Here is a 19,462-nt window from a genome sequence, read left to right as displayed (position 1 = left end):
GGCCATGATTCTACTTTTGATTTAATAAGTATTAATTATATATATATCTTTATCACAATCAAATACATGAATCACATCATGATTTGCTTTATCAAAAAAATTTAGCTTTATCCAATTTGGTGGTACACGTCTCTTTCATCCCAATTTTACCAAAATTCTATTGTCTTTTTCAACCATAAATACAAAGTCAAAAGCCTTATCATTGACTACCAAAAAAAAAAAATACAATACACATGGCAGAGAGAGAGAGAGAGAGAGAGAGAGAGAGAGAGCGAGAGAGAGAGCGACATTAGAAATAAAGTTTGCGTACGTTGAATATTTTAATCACTTATTTTTCAAAGCGGAGAAAAGATTTTGAATGTGCTTCAGATTTTTTTTTCTAACGAGGTAAGATGCATTAATGTGCAAAGTGTTTTCGTTTCCTTATGCTCTTATATGCAATTAAATATGCATGGATTGTCACTAGACATTCGTTTTTTAAGAGATATGAAATCCTACAGGATAAAAGAGGACCTAAGATGGGTGTATCACTTGGTCACCGATATATTCTATAAGAGCAGAGTGGTATGAAATGTAGATTTTTATTGTTATATATCTTCATATGGAAACTACACGTATCTTACTCGGTGTTTTCGAATACTCACTCTTACAATTTTTACAGGTTAGTTCGGGTCGATTGGAACGGTGTGGAATAGTGATGCGGGCTGCCAAGTGGATCAAATGAAAAGAAAACGAAATAAGTTTGCCGTCTTTAAATTTACCAATTAGTTTAATTTTGTTCCGAACGTGTTATTGGAATTAATTATGAGTTTATGTTATGTTTATATACAACTTTCATGTTTTAAATTTAGATTTATAAAGGTTGCAGTTATTTGTTTAATAAAGAATTTTATTTTTATAGTTTCGCACTTAAAATAAAGAAAAATGAGTTTTTTGTAATGTTCTGGAGTTTATAGAAAATTGGGGCCTTACAAAGACATTTTCCCAAGTGTCACTTGTTGCAATTGGAGCACTGGGGAAATGTTTTGGTTGAGTCTGACCAAATCTTTACTTTCTTACTCTGATTCCTACCTTTCTCTTTGTCGTGAACTTGCCACTTTCTCTTTACAGAATTCTCAGTGCTGGATTGAGGTTTATTTTCCAATCCTAAACCATTAAAAATTGCTTGTGCTTGATGTACAACTTTCGCATAAGTAGTATACTGCTGGGCTGTCATGATTCCCTTAATCTCTGGCTTTAACCCCATCTCAAACCTTTTAGCCTTCGTTAGCTTAGTGTTTACCATGTGCAGAGATTATCTAGAAAGCTGCTCAAATTTTCTTTCGCACTCCCTATGTGGCAAACTCCCTTGCGTGAGTTGGAGAAATTCTACCTCCTTTTGATCCCTCAATGGTTGGGGAAAGTATTTACCCATCAACGACTCCTTGAATTGATTCCATGTGAGATTACGTAGTTGTTCTGTAGTCTTAGTACGTGCTTCAGAATCCCTCAAATGCCCAGCATCGTTAGTTAGCATGAACTTTCCACAGGAAACTTTTTGAGCGTTGTTGTAGTTCATGTGCTCGAAGATCCCTTCTAGTCTTCTCAGCCACTCCTCCACTGCGAAAGGGTCACCTTTACCATCAAAGGATGGGAGTTTAAAATGACGAAACTGCTCTACAATCGAGCTCATGGTGTTGGTACTTTCTGTTGCATTATTAGGTGTCATTTGAGCTTGCTGCCTGCTTTAAGTCTTGCACTATCTTTAACAATTCTCTGAACATAGTAGATTGATCTTATTGTTGTCGTGCCATTGCCTTTAAGTAAAAGTAATTTATGTTAAGAACTATTCAACCATGCTACACTCTTCCTATAGGTCTTTCTATGTTTAGCCATACCTGTCATGTATATTATGCTAAGGCCAAATGTTATGCATTAAGGTTTTTAGTTATATGTTAATCATATTATTAATCGTGTGATTCGACGCAAAATAATAATATGCTTAATTAACATTCTTCTCTGGAATAAAATGATGTGTAAGGAAAAACTCATGAGATTATGTAATTAATTAGTATGCATGAAAATATAAAGGATAATATCAATAAATATATTCTTCATCATACCTTAAAAATATTGGACAATGGCAGATTGATGAGCATTGGATTCCATGGATCTCGTAACTTATTATTATTATTATTATTATTATTATTATTATTATTATATATAAATTTTGTAAAATGGATTTCTTTTTCTTTTTTCTATAAAAGTTTCTAAAATGAAAGGATTTTTCTTAAAATTTGAAGTGCGTTTAAAAATATTTTTTTTTTCATCTTATTGATTTGAATAACATACAACAAAAAAGGCTTCTAGGTGAGGGAGGGGGGGGGGTTCACGAGGGGGGGGGGGGGGGGGGGGGGGGTTCACGAGTGGACCGCTTAAATCCCAAGCTCACCTTAGATAGTTTAGATCTTTTTGACAAAACATTTTTAATTTTACGAATACACAAATTAAGAAAACTCAAACAATGAATTCCCCCCAAAGGATTAAATACGTATAGCCCTCCTTTTTTTTAGTCTACAGAATACCATTCTGTAACGCCCCAAATTCTAGCAACTCGACGCGTTACGAAACATGAATTTATCAAAGTGCTTGAAATAAATAATTTTATTATAACGAGAAATTCAGTAAAAATTGAATAATCTTTAACAAAGATAAATTAAATTTAATAAAATATGTGGAACGTTTTGGAATCGTAACTTTTAGCAAACATTATTAAAAACTAGCTCTAACAAACAATAAAATTAGAACTAGTTAAAAGTAATAACGAACTCACAATTGAGTCAGAAAGAAAATCAAATATTATTAAAAATTCTAGTGTTTCCAAAAATTAAAGTACAGCATGACGAGGATCCGTTGGTCCAATAGCAGATCCATCCAAGCCGTCAAGCATACTAATTTTTACCTGAAAATTGTAATTAAAGAGGGATAAATATAACGAATTATTCTCAATGAGATGTTTGCTATTCCACATTCAAATCAAACATGAAATTATGCATAAATTCTCTTACCAACATAAAATGAGAATTATCACACCATGACAAATGATAATTCTAACAAGCACTACAAAATAACGTGAAGGCTAAATTGTGCCTTAAGAAGTATCATGATTTCTCCTGAAGGAGCCCTGAACTGAAATAATTAAATTCATACATAATAACGTATTTTAAAAGATGTGGAAAAATCATTGATAGTACTGAGCATCTCACCTTTTGAAGATGAATGTGGAGAACAAATTGCAGAAAACGTGATTCTTTATTGTAATTCCAAAACCTTAAAAAGCCTTTATATGGAGAAATATTTTAAAGAGGGAGAGAGAATGGACGTACAGAAGTGTACTGCAGAATGAGGAATTAATTGTAGAATGCTTAAGTTTTTATGTCGTATAGATAATATACTAAAATATGGTGTAGTAACCACGTAGGAATTAATCACGCTAGTGGGGCTTTAAATTCCGTTCATTCATCCTAGAAATTGGTCCAATTAGGAGACATCATGATTGCATAATTCATGCACACGTGAAAAAAAAGGATGAATTGCATGCATAATCATATTTTATTCCAATATTAAAGTTAGTTAAAGAATTCAAATTCCACATGATTTGCTTTGACCAAAATCTGTAAGCTATGATTACGTTTTTTAATCAATTACCTCTTAATTAGATTTTATAATTATTAATAATTAACCTATTCAATTCCTATTAAATGGCAAATAAAATATATACGAATTAACTAAGAAAAATTCGGGATTCTATAGTTCCGATCTCTCTATTCTTTTTATTGTTTCTCTCAATTTTCTTTGAAAAAAATCAATTTGTGACTTAAATTCTTATAAGATTTCATTAAAAAAAGTAGATTGATTTGTAATCAAATTCTTTTATATTGGTTTATCGCTAGCATAATAACTTTCAAAAATTTACTTTCTGCAACTTGTTATGATAAATATTATTTTTTGTACTATATATTTTAAAATTTTATCCATGGTCCATATTTTGTTTCTTTTCATTTTCATTTTCATTTTTTTTCTATTTGCATAGTGAGAAACTTCTCTCTCTTTTTTTTTTTACCTTTTATCGACAAGTATTGATGCTTACTTATTTTTCGAATTGAGACAACTAATATTTTTTTAAAAATTATTATATGTTTTTTGAATCTTTTTATCATGCAAGTAATGAATAGAAAAGGTATAATATTGTAATTCAAAAATAAATAATTCAACAAAATAAACTATTTACAATAATTTATACAGACGTTTCGTATAAATTTGTATTCTTTCCAATAAAAGTAGTTAAAGTCAAATGAAATTCTATAAAATTTTCATATTAACTTATGGCTACCAATTTGTGATTTGATAGTTTGAAAGCAAAAAAGTGGGTTGTGCAATGATAACGAATAGATGTAACTTCCCTTGTCACTGTTTTCTCATTTAATTTACCATAGAGAATGCTAAAATTTTACAATTATAGATGTTCTCTTATTGTTATTTTCTCAATAACTCTATAGAGATCATCAGCACAAGCAACCAAGGAAATAATCTGCAATTTTATTAAACTCATCGAAAGTAAAAAGTGTTGAAATTTTATTAAACTAAATCATAATAATATGAAAAAAAACCTAATTACTTTATTGCCAAGATCCTACATATCAAATCACCAAGAAAATTAATAATGTGGAACATACCTTGATCCATTGATTTGTCTCTCGAATGATGAATCTTGAATAATAATTTTCAATTCTTGTTTACTGGATCTCCCTTCTTGAATGGTTTTTTGCTTTCAATCTTGAATTTTACCGCCTTCAATTCTTTGATTCTTGTTCTTGGTTTCGCTTCTTCATCCAAATCTTGATTATTGAATTCCTTCATCTTGATTTTTAATAGTAGATTGTATGTTCTTGATTGTGGATTTTGGATTTTCCTCTTCAATATGCCTTTTTTTTTTAAAAAAAATCTTGTGTTGATGTGATAACAAAAAGAATGAGAAGTTGTATATAAATTGGGAACCATAGTCCTATATATAGTTTTCACATGTATTTCGCCCATCATGACATACCATTCTAAAGGAATTCGGTTCACACTTTATTTAGATGCCCTAAGCCCAATTACTTAATTCTTTATTAGATACTTTAATTTTAGGTTTCATTTTAATAGTCTTTATATACAATTAATTACTTATGTCGACCACATTGCAAATTAAATAATTTCCCAATAATCTCCCACTTGGGCCACATATATAAATGTGTATAGAATTTTGCTTGCTGTAGGCCTGTACAGGTCACTCGTGCATGGATGGGTGGATGGTGAAGTGGGTAATTATTAAAAAAAAAAATCACCCACCTCCCTACATTGTGAGTGCCTGTACAGACCCTGTGAAAATAGGGTTGTACAACCAGCAATGTTCATGTGTATAACCTTATGAACTCAATACTTTTGCTATCATAATCAAAAGGCATTGTTGGACAGTGTCGTCCATTAATTATGTCAATATAGGATCAAAGAGGTATTCGTTACAATTATCATAACTAAACCATCATTGGTCATGTATCCAACACAATCAAATGACATAGATCAAATATGGATATGGAGCATAGAAATTACATGCAGTGTGATCTGAACATGCCTATTTCTAATTGGCCCTACCTTATAAGATCAAACCAAAACTTTAATCAGAGCGAAACTTGATTGATTATATTATTTCTGAAATAAAACGGAATATCCGTGGATAGAATTATGTGTCCAAAACAAACAACATCCGAATACAAACTCGCACTAAACTGGCATATCATCAAAAGATGAAACACCTATGTGAGCTGTATGCTCATGAAAGACCTTGAATGATAGCCCCTTAGTAAGCAGATCTGCAATTATAAAGTTTGTCCTAATTATTTCATGGAAACTTGAACACTCTAAATTATTTCCTTAACAACTAGGAACTTAATATTTATAAACTTTGGCATCATTGAGCTCCTGTTAGAATACAAGACCATTATTGTCATTGAATAACTAAAGTGGCCTTTCAAATCTATCCAAAATATGTAGCCTATTGACAAAATTTTGCAGTCATATATCATGATCAAAATCAGAATATCCAATGATCTCCAATTGGTCTGATTTTCCTGAACGTGATCATGTAATCCTTAGTTCTCTAATAACCTAATTGGTTGCTTTCCAAATTCTATCCCAGAGTTACTTAAATATCTTATAGTATTCCAACAATGAATGCTATATCCGAAATGTATAAATACTTGAGCATATATCAAACTCCCAACTGCTGAAGTAAATGGAATTTTCTGTATTTTCTTTTCTTTAAGTTTATTCTTAGAGCATTGATTGAGACTAAACTTGTCTCCCTTAGCAACAAGGGTATCACCTCGTTTACATACTTGCATTCCAAATCCTTTAAAAGCTTTATTGATACAACTCTTTCGTGATAATCCAAATATACCTCCAGGACGATCCTGACGTATTTGTATTCCCAACACAAAAGAGGCACCACCAAGATCTTTCATCTCAAAATTCCAGGACAGAAATCTCTTGATTTCATTCAATAAATCCTTTATCATTGCATGCTTTTAGTATGTCATTGACATCCAATACCAAAAAATATGCTTACTTCCACTGCACTTGTAATATACACAGTCATCAACTGAATTAATCTCAAAATCAAACGAGATAGTTATTTGATGAAATTTGTGATACCATTGATGGGAAACATGCTTAAGCCTATAGATGAATTTCTTTAATTTGTAAACCATTAGATGTAGCTTATGATCAAATGCTATAATAGTCCTAAACGAGTATTTCGTATAAACCGGAGAGAAAGTTTTTTTAATGTCAAAGCCTTCCTTTTAAGTAAAGTCATTTGCAACAAGACGTACTTTAAATCTCTCTACATTACCCTTTGAATCCTTCTTGATTTTAAATATCCATTTACAACTAATGGGTTTCGTACCTTTAGGTAATGAGATGAGTTCCCGAACGTCATTGTTACTCATAAACTTTATCTCTTTAATCATGGAATCCATCCATTCTTAAGAATCATTCCATTGCATTGCATGATGAAAGTTGATTGATCAAGACTTCTTCCACCAAAACAATACCATCCTTATTTTCTTTGAGGAAGACTATAAAATTATTTGAATTACCTTTCTCTCTTTGTTTTAGTGGATTTCTTTAATGGCATTTGTTCTTAAAGTTGTTGAGTTTGTTCATCCAAAACAATCTTTTAATTGTGTATGAGAGATTTTATAATATTGTCTTAATCTAAAATTGCTTCTTAAACAAGTTTTGGATCAAGAATTTGTCCCTGATCAAGATCAAGGTCAATTGCGATATCTTAAAAACAAAATCTTATCTCCCCTATGAAATTTTCATCGTCAAAGAACTAGGTGTTTCAAAAAATTGTCTTAATAGTGGGATCTTTAAAATTTCCTTTAATAGTTGCTTTACTTGAAACTTTATTGTGAATTCAAGCTGCAGCCTTTAACGCTTCAACCTAAAGAAATTGTGGTATAGCGTGGAATGACCAATCTTACTCCTTACTATGTCCTTGAGTATTATGTTTCTTCTTTTAGCAACATCGTTCATGCTAGGAGAACCTAGCATGGTGTACTATGGGATAATTCCACAATCCTATAGGAATATAGCAAAAGACCCTGGACGTTGTTCTCTTGATTCGTTAAATATGTCACAGTGCTCATCACTATAGTAAGACTAACTTGTTTTATTCTTTTGCTGAGTTGACACACTTTATTTAGATGTCCTAAGCCCACTTAATTCTTTATTAGATCACTTTAATTTTTGGGTTTAATTTTAAAATAGTCTTTATCCACAATTAATTACATATGTTGCCCTACATAACAAATTAAATAATTTCCCACCAATACGCAGGACAAAAAAGGAAAAAAATTCCAATAATGGCAAAAGGCATAGCATTTTCCATTGTTTAGAAGCTTGCAGAATACACATGCAATCCAGTTTTACGCCAAACCAAGTATTGTTCTTCTACAACAGTAACATTCAAAATTTTCAAGATAAAGTTAAAGATCTTGAAGATAGGATAAATGATGTGAAACTATGAGTTGATGATGCTAAAAGAAATGATGTAGTCTTCGGGAAAGAAGTTTCGGCATAGTTGCAAAAAGCCAGTGAAGTAAAGAAAAAAGTGAACAAAGTCTTGAAGGGCATAGCAAGTTCTGAAACACGGTATCTATTCAATAGAGTCCAAATTTGAAGTCTCCTTACTTATTAAGCAGGAGAGCTACAAAGAACACTATTGAGGTTGATAAGCTCAAAGTGGAAGGTACATTTGAAAGTGTGTGCTATCCTCGACCGTCGATTGAAGTGTTGAACCTAACATCCCATGAGGGTTTTGAAACAAGGTTATCAACAAAGAAGAAAATCAAGGAAGCTCTAAAGGAGAAGGATATTAGTATAATTGGAATCTATGGCATGCCTGGATTTGGTAAGACAACAATAGCAAATGAAATGGTTAATGAAGTCAAAGTTGAAAAATTATTTGAGGAGGTTGCATTTGCAGTAATATCTAACAATCCAGATATAAACAAAATTTGAGATCAACTCACTGAAGCACTTGCTTTAACAATTGAGGAAAAGACAACTAGCATGAGAGCTAGACGACTTCTTTAAAGACTTGAAGGTAACGATGGCAAGAGCATTCTTATAATATTAGACTATGTATGGAATGAAATTGATTTGTGAACTATAGGAATTCCATCTCTATATGATCACAAAGGGTTGAAAATTATGCTTATGATGGAAATTGAAGAAACGTGTAGTAAAATGGAAGCCCAAAAGATTTACAAAATCAAAGTTTTGGATGAAAAAGAAGGATAGCAACTTTTCAAGGATACGTCAAGGATTTCTGATGATGAAATTGATGATGACCTCGTAAGCATGGCCTAGAAAGTTGCAGACGAATGTCAAGGTCTACCTCTTGCCGTAGTGGTTGTTGGCAAAGCATTGAAAGGAAACAACACAATATATAAATGGAGAGATGCACTTTGACAGCTACATGGGTCTTGTACTACTAATCTTGAAGGAATGTACAATATCTTGTACCAAAGTATAAGATTAAGCTATTCAACTATTTTTGGGAAGTAAAGACAGGGCTTGTTTTTGCTTTGTTCTCTATTCATTGAAGATGAAATTATTCCAATCACAAATTTGGTTGGATATGCAAGGGGGGCTAGAGTTATTTAAAGAAATTGAGACACACTATGAAACTGAAGATGGAGCAAAGACATATGCCGATAATCTAAATGGTTGTTATTTATTGCAACCGGGTGTGGAGGAAGACGAGTGAAATTGCATGATGTTATAAAAAATTTTTGCTTATAGATGGCAACTAAAGACAAATTTAGGTATCTGGTGAACATTGCTGGTTTGAAAGAGTGGCCAGAGCATGATGGTGATGAATCATTCATTCCATCTCAATTACATTTGATAAGCTAGGTTAGCTTCCGATAGATTGAGCTACCAAAATGTTGAGTTGTTATGGGAAATATGTCGTAAGTTGGGAGAATGTAACATTTTCAAAGAATTTTTTGAAGATATGAAAGAACTCAGAGTTCTTGAATTGAAAGCTATGTACATTCAAATTCCATCATCAATATAATTGTTGACAGGTTTTCGAAATCTGTCCTTGATTGCCTGTAATATACATTTCCAATTATCAATGACTAGGAGTCTAAACAAGTTGGAAATTCTCTCTTTCTATCAGTCTTCCATTGGTTATTCTCCCATCTAGAAGCTCAGTTCACTTTTTTATGGTTTTATGAGTTCTCCTGCCACTTTTACTTGGTGTTTTGTTGGGTATGAAGAAACTGGAAGAGTTGTATTTGGGACGTAACATTGGAATAGAAGGTGAAGAGGGCAATATATTGAAGAATGTTGCAAGTGAGTTAGATGGAAATGGTTTCATTAAGTTGAAGACACTAATTATATCAGATGGTGATTTCGAGTATCTTATTGATACTGTAATGTACTAGTCGTTAGATTAAAATTAGGACTTAAGTGCACTATTATTAAAGTCTAATGACTTTATTAGTTATTGACCTAGTTAAATGACTTTATTTATTACTAGCCAATAGTTTGAGGACCTAAGTGAAGAGTTAATTTGGAAGTTAGATAAAATCAAGTGTAAAATATACGTAAATATGCCAATTAGCGATGATTAAAGATGATTTATTTGAACACACCCATTATTCACCACATTTTAAGCAATGTAATTAATCTAACCACATAAATAAAGGTAATTGATTTGACCGCATGCATTATTTGCACAAAATTTTAAGCCAAGTCAATTGATTTGATCACCTAATTAAAGGTATGGATTTGACAACTTTCAAGGCAATGCACCAATTATGCATTGACCATACCTAACATCTAGCCATTTTCTTTCAATTTTTTACACATGATCCAATAATTTGCACGACAAATAGGAGATAAACTCAACATTGGACTACCCCCAACAACTATTTACACACACTCTCTATCTTTATCACCATGTCTCTACACATTTACTCTTTCTCTTGTCCTTTTCACATTAAATATAGTCATACACTTACACAATCACACAACCCCACACACGGCTCAATGATCTCCCTCCAACAATCACTTCTTCCATCATTTTTGAATTGTCAAGTTAAAGGTAAATGTAGTAGTACGAGTTGTTCTTTCATTATTTAAATTATGGAAATTTATGTTGTTAATATGATGATACGGAAATCCAAGTTATGATTATGACAAGGTCCTATATGTGTAAGTTCAAAGGACCCGAGTAGAGCTACGCATGGAAATTATAGTCACAAAGTTCGAATTTTAGTTCCCGTATCTCCATATGTATGTTATGATTTTTCATAATTTAATATGAAATAAAAATTTGTTATTACTCATTTACTGAGATTTATGTCTCACACATATATGTTAAATATTTTATAGGTAATTAAAAAGGCAGGTTCGAGCCAATCGGAGGTGGATTGTGCTTGCGTGATTCAAAAATGAAGAATAATTTAAGTAATTAAATATTTTATTGAGGTTTATTGTATTTTTCAAAAATTATTTTAAATCCTCTTATGTTCATAAAATATTATGTTTTTCATTGTTTATGAAAGTATTCTTTTACGCTACATGTTTAATGATTCCAAATGTAAAAATTTGGGTTGTCAAAACATGGTGTTAGAGGGCGTCTACACTTCTATATACTTTTTTAAAAAAAAAGATTTAAAAGTTTATTATATCGCCACCATGTAATACAACTTTCAAGTTCCTAAGCCATCAAATCAGGTAGAAAAACATGCAAATGCGTTAATATTTAATGTTATGACCATGTGATGATAATTATATTATATTTATGTTCATTACGCTTACCTCTATTTAGAATGTCCTAGTTTAAGAAAAATTAAACATTTCTATGCACGACTATATGAATAATATGTATGAAATTATATTTAAGCAAATTAGAAATTTTTTATTTATCAAAAGGTGCTTATTTGCGTACAAATTTCTCTTTATATGTACCTAAGTATGGAAATTTACCAAACTTTTAGATAGTGTAGATTTATGAATGTTTAAATTTTAAAAAACTAAAATTCTAGATATGAAATTGACAATTTTCTGATATTATGTAACTTTAGACTATTAAGTACGTTAAGGAATATATTAGAATAGTTGACCTTAGAAAGTTTCTTGATCAAATAATAGTCTAATTAGGAAAACCATACTTGAAAATATTTTCATTTTCTACTTATTATTTGAGTTTTCTTGGTTTGTGTATTCACAAAATTGAAGAGCTTTGTAAAAAAGACCTAAACTATCTAATGAAAGCTTGGGATTTAAGTGGTTCACTCGTGACCCCCTTCTCATTTGGAAGCCACTTAGACAAGCATTATTCAAGCCAGTAAGACGAAAACAATATTGCATACTCAGTCTAAATTTAAATGATTTCCAAACTTCATTCTTCAAAATTTTTTATGAATTTTCAATTTTTGAAACCTTAATTTTAAGAATCTCTGTCTTACAAAACTTCCATTTCAAGAATCCTTATCAAAGGAAAATTTTTGGTGAAGTGTCTAATTTGAGAAACTACTATCTTACAAAACTTCCATTTAAAAACAAAAAATTATGGCTAAAAAATTCATATTTCAAGGAAGTCTTAATTTACAAAATTTCTATAAAAATTCCTCATTTAACCCTTTGCTTATCTTAATATAGTTTATTAAGACTATGACACCCCGAGGTATGAGAGCAAATAACAGTGGCAAACAACCCCAACAGCCCCAACCTAGTAACGTTGACCCACTGTTTGCTTAGCAATTTCTAGCTATGATGAGCACGTTCATCCAAGCAATAGCACTTCAGTAAATGCCATTTCAGTCGTAGGTACCAACGACGACAGAGGACAACATAAATACTATTGCGATTGTCATAAAAATTTCCAGGAAACAACATTCACTTACCTTCGAGAGTGGTATTGACCTTTGGAAGCAGAGGATTGGTTGGACGAAATAGAAAGAATTTTTTTACCCTATTGGCTACTCGGATAGTAGGAAGGTTATTTGCGCAACATTCATGCTTAATAAAGGTGCTATGCGTCAGTGGGACTCAAGCACAAGGTCAAGGGCTCGCGAACATATATGAATGTGGAATGAATTCAAGGAACAATTCCTGAGGAAGTACTATCCTACAGGTATCCACAACCAGAAGAAGAGAGCTATAAGTTCCTTAACTTATTCAGGGATCAATGTCCTTAACCGAGTATGAGAGGAAATTTGAGGAGTTATCCCATTATACCACCAAACTAGTGGAGACGGAGGAGAAAAGGGCCAGACATTTTGAAGAAGGGTAGATGATTTGAGGCAGGCTTTGGTAGTGCTTCAACTAAGAACCTACCATGAAGTGTTAGCTAAGGCGCAGTTGGTATATTTCAAGTGTCATAATAGAGGGAGAACAAGCAGCATGTACAACCACAAAAGTGCAAGTGGGAGGATTACAAGCAAAAAGGGAAGCAGAACTTCGTAAAGAAATATAAAAAAGACTAAAGTGTGAATAGTTTTCAATAGAATTCAGCATACCTCATGGGGACAAATGTATACTTCAATTGTGGCGATACGGGGATAGAAGCGAAAGAAACAACAACAGCCTGGGAATTCCCTAGAGGCCAAGCTAGGGTGTGTGAACTCACAAAATAGAAAGAGGACAAGGATCGCAACATCTTAGCGTGTAACATCCTTATATCTCAAACCCCTGCTTATACTTCGATTAACTTTGACTCCACTCATGCTTTTATAGCTCCAATGTAGCCACTCAATATACTTAGTAAACACATAAATACTACCTTAGAAGTTGCTATGCCCTCAGGAGAAGTGTTAGGTAAAACACTATAGTGAGGACAACTAAGGTGAAGATTAATGATAATCCTTAGAAGCAAACATATATGTCTTAAACATGCAAGAGTACGACGTAATTTTTGAAATGGACTAGTTGTCTAAGAATCATGCAGCTATTCTATATTTTGAATGAGAAGTGGTATTTAAGCATCCTAAAGAAATGGAACGTTATCTTTCCGTATCTAAGATAAAAACCCTACCTCATATCATTTCGGCATTAAAGGCCAAGAAACACTTGAAATTAGAAGGCTGTAGTGGATTTTTTTTTTATGTTAATAGTAGCTAAGAAAGATGAAAAATTGAAAGTGAGTGATATTAAGGTGGTAAGAGATTTCCCAGAGGTATTTTCTAGTGATTTGAATGAAATGCCACTGGAACGGGAAGTAGAGTTCACGATTGATCTAGTTCCCAATTCCACGCCCATTTCTAAGGCTCTTTACAGAATTGCACCAAAAGAGTTACAGAATTTTATGGCCCAAATAGAGGAATTGTAAGGAAAAGCGTTCATCCAACCCAGCATTTCACCATGAGGGGCACCAATGTTGTTTGTCAAAAAGAAGGACAGGTCAATGAGGATGTATATCGACTATCAAGAGTTGAATAGAATCATCATAAAAAATAAGTATCCCTTGCCCAGGATCGAAGACTTGTTTGATCAACTAGGAGGGGCCAAAGTATTTTCAATGATCGACTTAAGGTTGGGATATCACGAGTTGAGGTCAAATCTAGTGATGTCTCAAAGATAGGGTTTAGAACTCGATATGGCTACTACAAGTTTTTGGTTATGCCATTTGGCTTAACAAATGCTTCTGAAGTTTTCATAGACTTGATGAATCGCATATTCCATGAATACTTGGACCAATTTGTCACTATATTCATTGATGACATTTTAATCTGCTCTCAAAGTGAAGAAAAGTATGAAAAACATTTGAGAATTGTGCTAGAGATCCTCAGGAAGGAAAGACTTTTTTGCAAAATTCAAGAAGTATGACTTTTGGCTAGAATGGGCAATCTTTCTTGTTCATGTGGTCACAACATGGGGAATAGAGGTAGACCCCAATAAAGTAGAGGTAATATTGAATTGGTCAAGGGCAACCAATGTAGGATAAATTCACAGCTTTTTGGGTTTTGCATGATACTACAAAAGGTTAATTGAGGGTTTCTCCAAAATATATGGACCATTAACAAAGTTAACTCATAAAAATGTAAATTTTGAATGGACAGAGAAATATGAATGCAACTATAAGGAACTAAAGAAGAGGTTAATCAATGCACCAGTTTTAACCATACTTGAAAAATCGGAAGGTTTTGTAATATACAATGATGCATCCAAACTGGTTATTGGATGTGTTTTGACACAACAAGGCAAAGTAGTTTCTTATGCATTGAGATAAAGCCTTATAAGTGAAACTATCCCACACATGACTTAGAACTAGCTGCGGTAGTTCATGCCCTAAAAATTTGGAAGCACTATTGTATGGAGGGAAGTGTAACATCTATATAGATCATAAAAGCCTCAAGTACATCTTTACTTATAAAGAATTGAACATGAGACAGAGAAGATGGCTTGAACTAGTAAAAGATTATGATTGGGAAATTCATTACCATCCGAAAAGGGGAAACGTAGTAGCCAATGCCTTTAGTAGGAAGACAACGGGACAAGTGGCAATTTTAAGAGTACAAAGGCCTTTCTAGAGAGAATTTGAGAGATTAAGTCTTGAAGTGGTCACTATTCCCTCTTATTCTATTGCTCGAATGGCAGCACTTTTAGTTTGACTAACTTTCCATGATCGGATTAAGAGTTAACAATAAGGTGATCAATCCTTTAAGTTTATCAAAGCTGAGATTAACATAGAGAAAAGGAAAGATTTTACCATAGCTGAAGTAATGCACTTTATTATCAGGGATGCCTATGTGTACCAGATTTTAAAGAATTAAAAGTTGAAATCTTGGAGAAAGCCCACTCTTCTCCTTATTTTGTGCATCCAAGGAGTACAAAATCGTGAACTAAGAACTGTGGTTTGGCGGAAAAATATAAAGGGAGATATAGCTCAATATGTGGAAAAGTACCTAATATGTCAATAAGTAAAAGTCGAACATCAGCAACCATTAAGGTTGTTATAGTCACTGAAAATTCCAGAATGGAAATGGGACCATGTGAGGATGGACTTTGTTGTAGGTTTTTCGAAGTCAGTAAAAGGACATAAGGCTATTTGTGTGATTATCAATCATTTAACCAAGTCCGCATTTCTTACCTACTCACATTACATTTTCTATGGACCAATTTGCACAGTTATATGTTAAAGAAGTAGTTAGGCTAGATGGTGCCCTAGTTTTAATTGCATCTGATGGGGACTCAAGGTTTACATCAAACTTTTGGAAGAGTTTACATCAGGCTATGGGAACTAAATTAACTTTAGTACAACTTTCCACCCTCAAATTGATGGACAATCTGAATAGACAATTCAAACACTAGAGGATATCTTGCAATCGTGTATCCTGGAATTTGGTAGACATTGGGAAAAACATTTATCTTTATTGAGTTTGCATTTAATAATAGCCACCATACCTCTATTACATTGGCACCTTATGAGGCTTTATATGTGGGAAAATCTAAATCACCTACTCAATAGGATGAGGTTGGCAAATATAAGATCTTGGGCCCTAAAATTGTAGAGTAGGCAATTGAAAAGATCAAAGTTGGTATGAAGAAGGCTCAATTTAGGTAGAAAAATTTTTAAAATAAAAGGAGAAAGAACTTGGTACGATAGGGGATAAAATACTTTTAAAGGTTCACCTATGAAGGGAGTACTATGATTTGGTAAGAGGGATAAGATCAGTCCGAGAAATATTTGTCCTTTCAAAATTTTAAAGCAGATTGGAAATGTTGCATACCAGTTAGCGTTACCACCAGAGCTTTCAGCTGTACACGATGTCTTTCATATATCAATACTCAGAAAGAAAGTCCTTGACACAACTCACGTGGAAAGACATGAACCGTTAGATATTTAGCTGAACCTAAGATACGAAGAAGCACCTATATGCATCATAGTTAAGAAAGTAAAGAAGCTTTGCAGCAAAGAGATACCACTAGTTAAAGTGTTTATGGCAATATCGTTCAGTAAAAAGCTACTTGGGAGCAAAAGGTGGAAATGCGAGCCAAGTACCCACAATTGTTCGAAGAGTTCTAAGGTAAATTTTGTGGATGAAAATTATTTTAAGGGATGTATGTTGTAATATTCCGAATTTTCATTACTAGTCGTTAGATTAAAAATTAGGTCTCAGTATGATATTATTAAAGTCTAATGACCTTATTAGTTATTAACCTAGTTAAATGACCTTATTGATTACTAGCTATGTTTGAGGACCTAAGTGAAGATTAATTTGGAAGTTAGATGAAATTTTGTAAAATATATATAAATATGCCAATTAGCCATAATTAAATGACCACATGCATTATTCACCACATTTTAAGCAATGTAATTGATTTGACCACATAAATGAAAGTAATTGATTTGACCACATGCATTATTTACATCACGTTTCAAGCTAAGTTAATTGATTTGATCACATGATTAAAGGTACTGATTTGACAAATTTCAAGACAATGCGCCAATTATGTGTTGACCATGTCTAACATGTAGCCATTTTCTATCAACTTTCTACACATGGTCCAAGAATTTGCACGATAAATAGGAGATAAATTCAACATTGGATTACCCCTCACCGGCTATTTACAATCTCCCTCTTTATCTCTATTATTTTGTCTCTACACATTTACTCTTTCTCTTGTCATTTTCATATTAAATGCAATCATATACTTACACAATCACACAACCCCACACATGGCTCAAGGATCTCCCTCCAACACTCACTTCTTCCATTCTATTGAATTGTCAAGTGAAAGGTAAGTGTATAATGATTTCAAAGGTTAAAATTTAGGTCATTATATATGCCACCAACACTATTCCAAATGGCACCTTTGGTGAATTGGAATCTCTTGAATTAATAGATTTACCTAAATTAAGAGAGATATGAAATGGAAATCTTCCAAAGGTTTTCTTCAAATTTCCATTGTTCTGTAACCTTATGATGGTTGAGATGCATTTTTGTAAAGTAACTACAAGTTTGTTTTAGGAATCAGTTGTAATATGCTTGGTAAATTTCCAAAGTCTAGATATATACAAATGTTCGATGTTAGAAGTTGTTTCAACCAATGTACGAGAAAACGAACCAAAACTTGCAAAATGCTTGAGTTTCCAAAAATTGAAAAAAGTCAAGCTTGAATATTTGAGTAGATTTAAGAACTTCACCTCTCAATCAAGTAAAGTTGTTGTTCATCAAGCATTGTTCAACTAGGCATGGTATTCAACTTTCCTTTTATGTGCATCCAAGAGTCCTTATGTGCTATAACGAGCATTTATTTTGTTTCTATAAAATATGAAGAATAAGACAAATTTTGGGAATTAGATATACTCAAAAATGAGTTCCAAATGAACAAATCATAAACGATGAAGCAAAGATACTAGAATGTTCATTTAGTACAAATTAATGAAATTTTATGATAACAAATATTATTAATCAGAGTGAGTCCCTTAACGAAACCTAAGCCTTTGCATAAACTAACAGCCATGAGTTTGTATGATTGTGTTAAATTGACGGCCATTGAAGAATTTGATGCAATTCAATTACTACAAAAATCTTGTTTATCTTAGAGTGAAGGGATGTAATGCACTTGAAAATTGTTTGACTTTGAGGGTATAAAGGTCTCTAATGATGATGTTTTTGGTCGGTTACGACTTTCTGCGGTGTTAAAGGTACAAGTGTAATTATTCTCCCATCTTTGTCAAAACTGTACCTATTTCTAAACCCATCATGCTTTACCCTTCTATCATATTGTCATGGCCAACCCAACAATATATGTCCCGCATACATTGGCACAACATCACACATCACCTCATCCTTATATTGTCCAATCGAAAAATTCACCAACACCCATTTATTCACCTTAGCTTCTCCATGATCATCCAACCATTGTAGTTTATAAGGTTTGGGGTGTTTAATCATATTCAAGCCTAACTTATCAACTAATGTGGTACTAACAATATTTGCACAGCAACCTCTATCAATTATTAAACCACATACCTTGTTTTTGACTTGGCATCTAGTACGAAAAATATTCTCTCGTTTCTCATTTTCTTTCACGTTGTTTTACGTGTTCAGTGCACGCATCACCACAAGCGCCTCACCTTCTATCGCATGTTCCACCACTTCACCACTATTAACATCCTCTAGTTCGGACATCCCATCTCCATCACTATCACTCACCACTTCTCCATTGGCACTCAAGATCATGACTCGTTTATTAGGACACTAAGAAGCAATGCACCCTGATCCCAAGCATTTGAAACACTTGATATTCCAGCTCCTAGATGGATGTGGCTCCGTCTTTAGTGTGATCTTGCTAGCATTTTCATCCTTTTCCCTTGGTGGTTCAGTTTTAGGAAAAATTGCAGCAGCGGACCCTAACCTTTTCATTTTTTATAGACTTTACCCTAACCTTTATTTTGTGCCAATTGAGGTTCCCAACCTTTTATAAATATGCACCTGAGGTCCATCTGGATGGAAACAGTCCAAAACACCATCAATTGACCTGGAATGTCACATCCCATTCATATAGATAACTATCCATTAACCTATGTGGGAATGAAATTGATGGCTCGACCTAGACATAGAATTTCACATATTTTTTTCACCTAATAAAACGACATAAGCTATGTCTCTAAACCAAAATCATATCGTCGTAATCAAACATATATATTCTACGGCTATAAACATGTTTACAAGCCATGTCAAAAGATATACAATACAGGATCCCCAACATATAACAAAATAGGCCATAAGCTCAAAATAGCAGCCCACAAAACAACCCTTGTAATACTCCGAAATTTTATGCTGATTTAAATTTCTTTAAGATGGCGATTTAACTTTCAATACTATTTTTGGCCATAAGAAAAGGG

This window comes from Olea europaea, chromosome 2 (genome assembly GCF_002742605.1).
Source record: "Olea europaea var. sylvestris chromosome 2, O_europaea_v1, whole genome shotgun sequence".
NCBI classification, from domain to species: domain Eukaryota; kingdom Viridiplantae; phylum Streptophyta; class Magnoliopsida; order Lamiales; family Oleaceae; genus Olea; species Olea europaea.
This window is presented reverse-complemented; position numbering follows the sequence as displayed.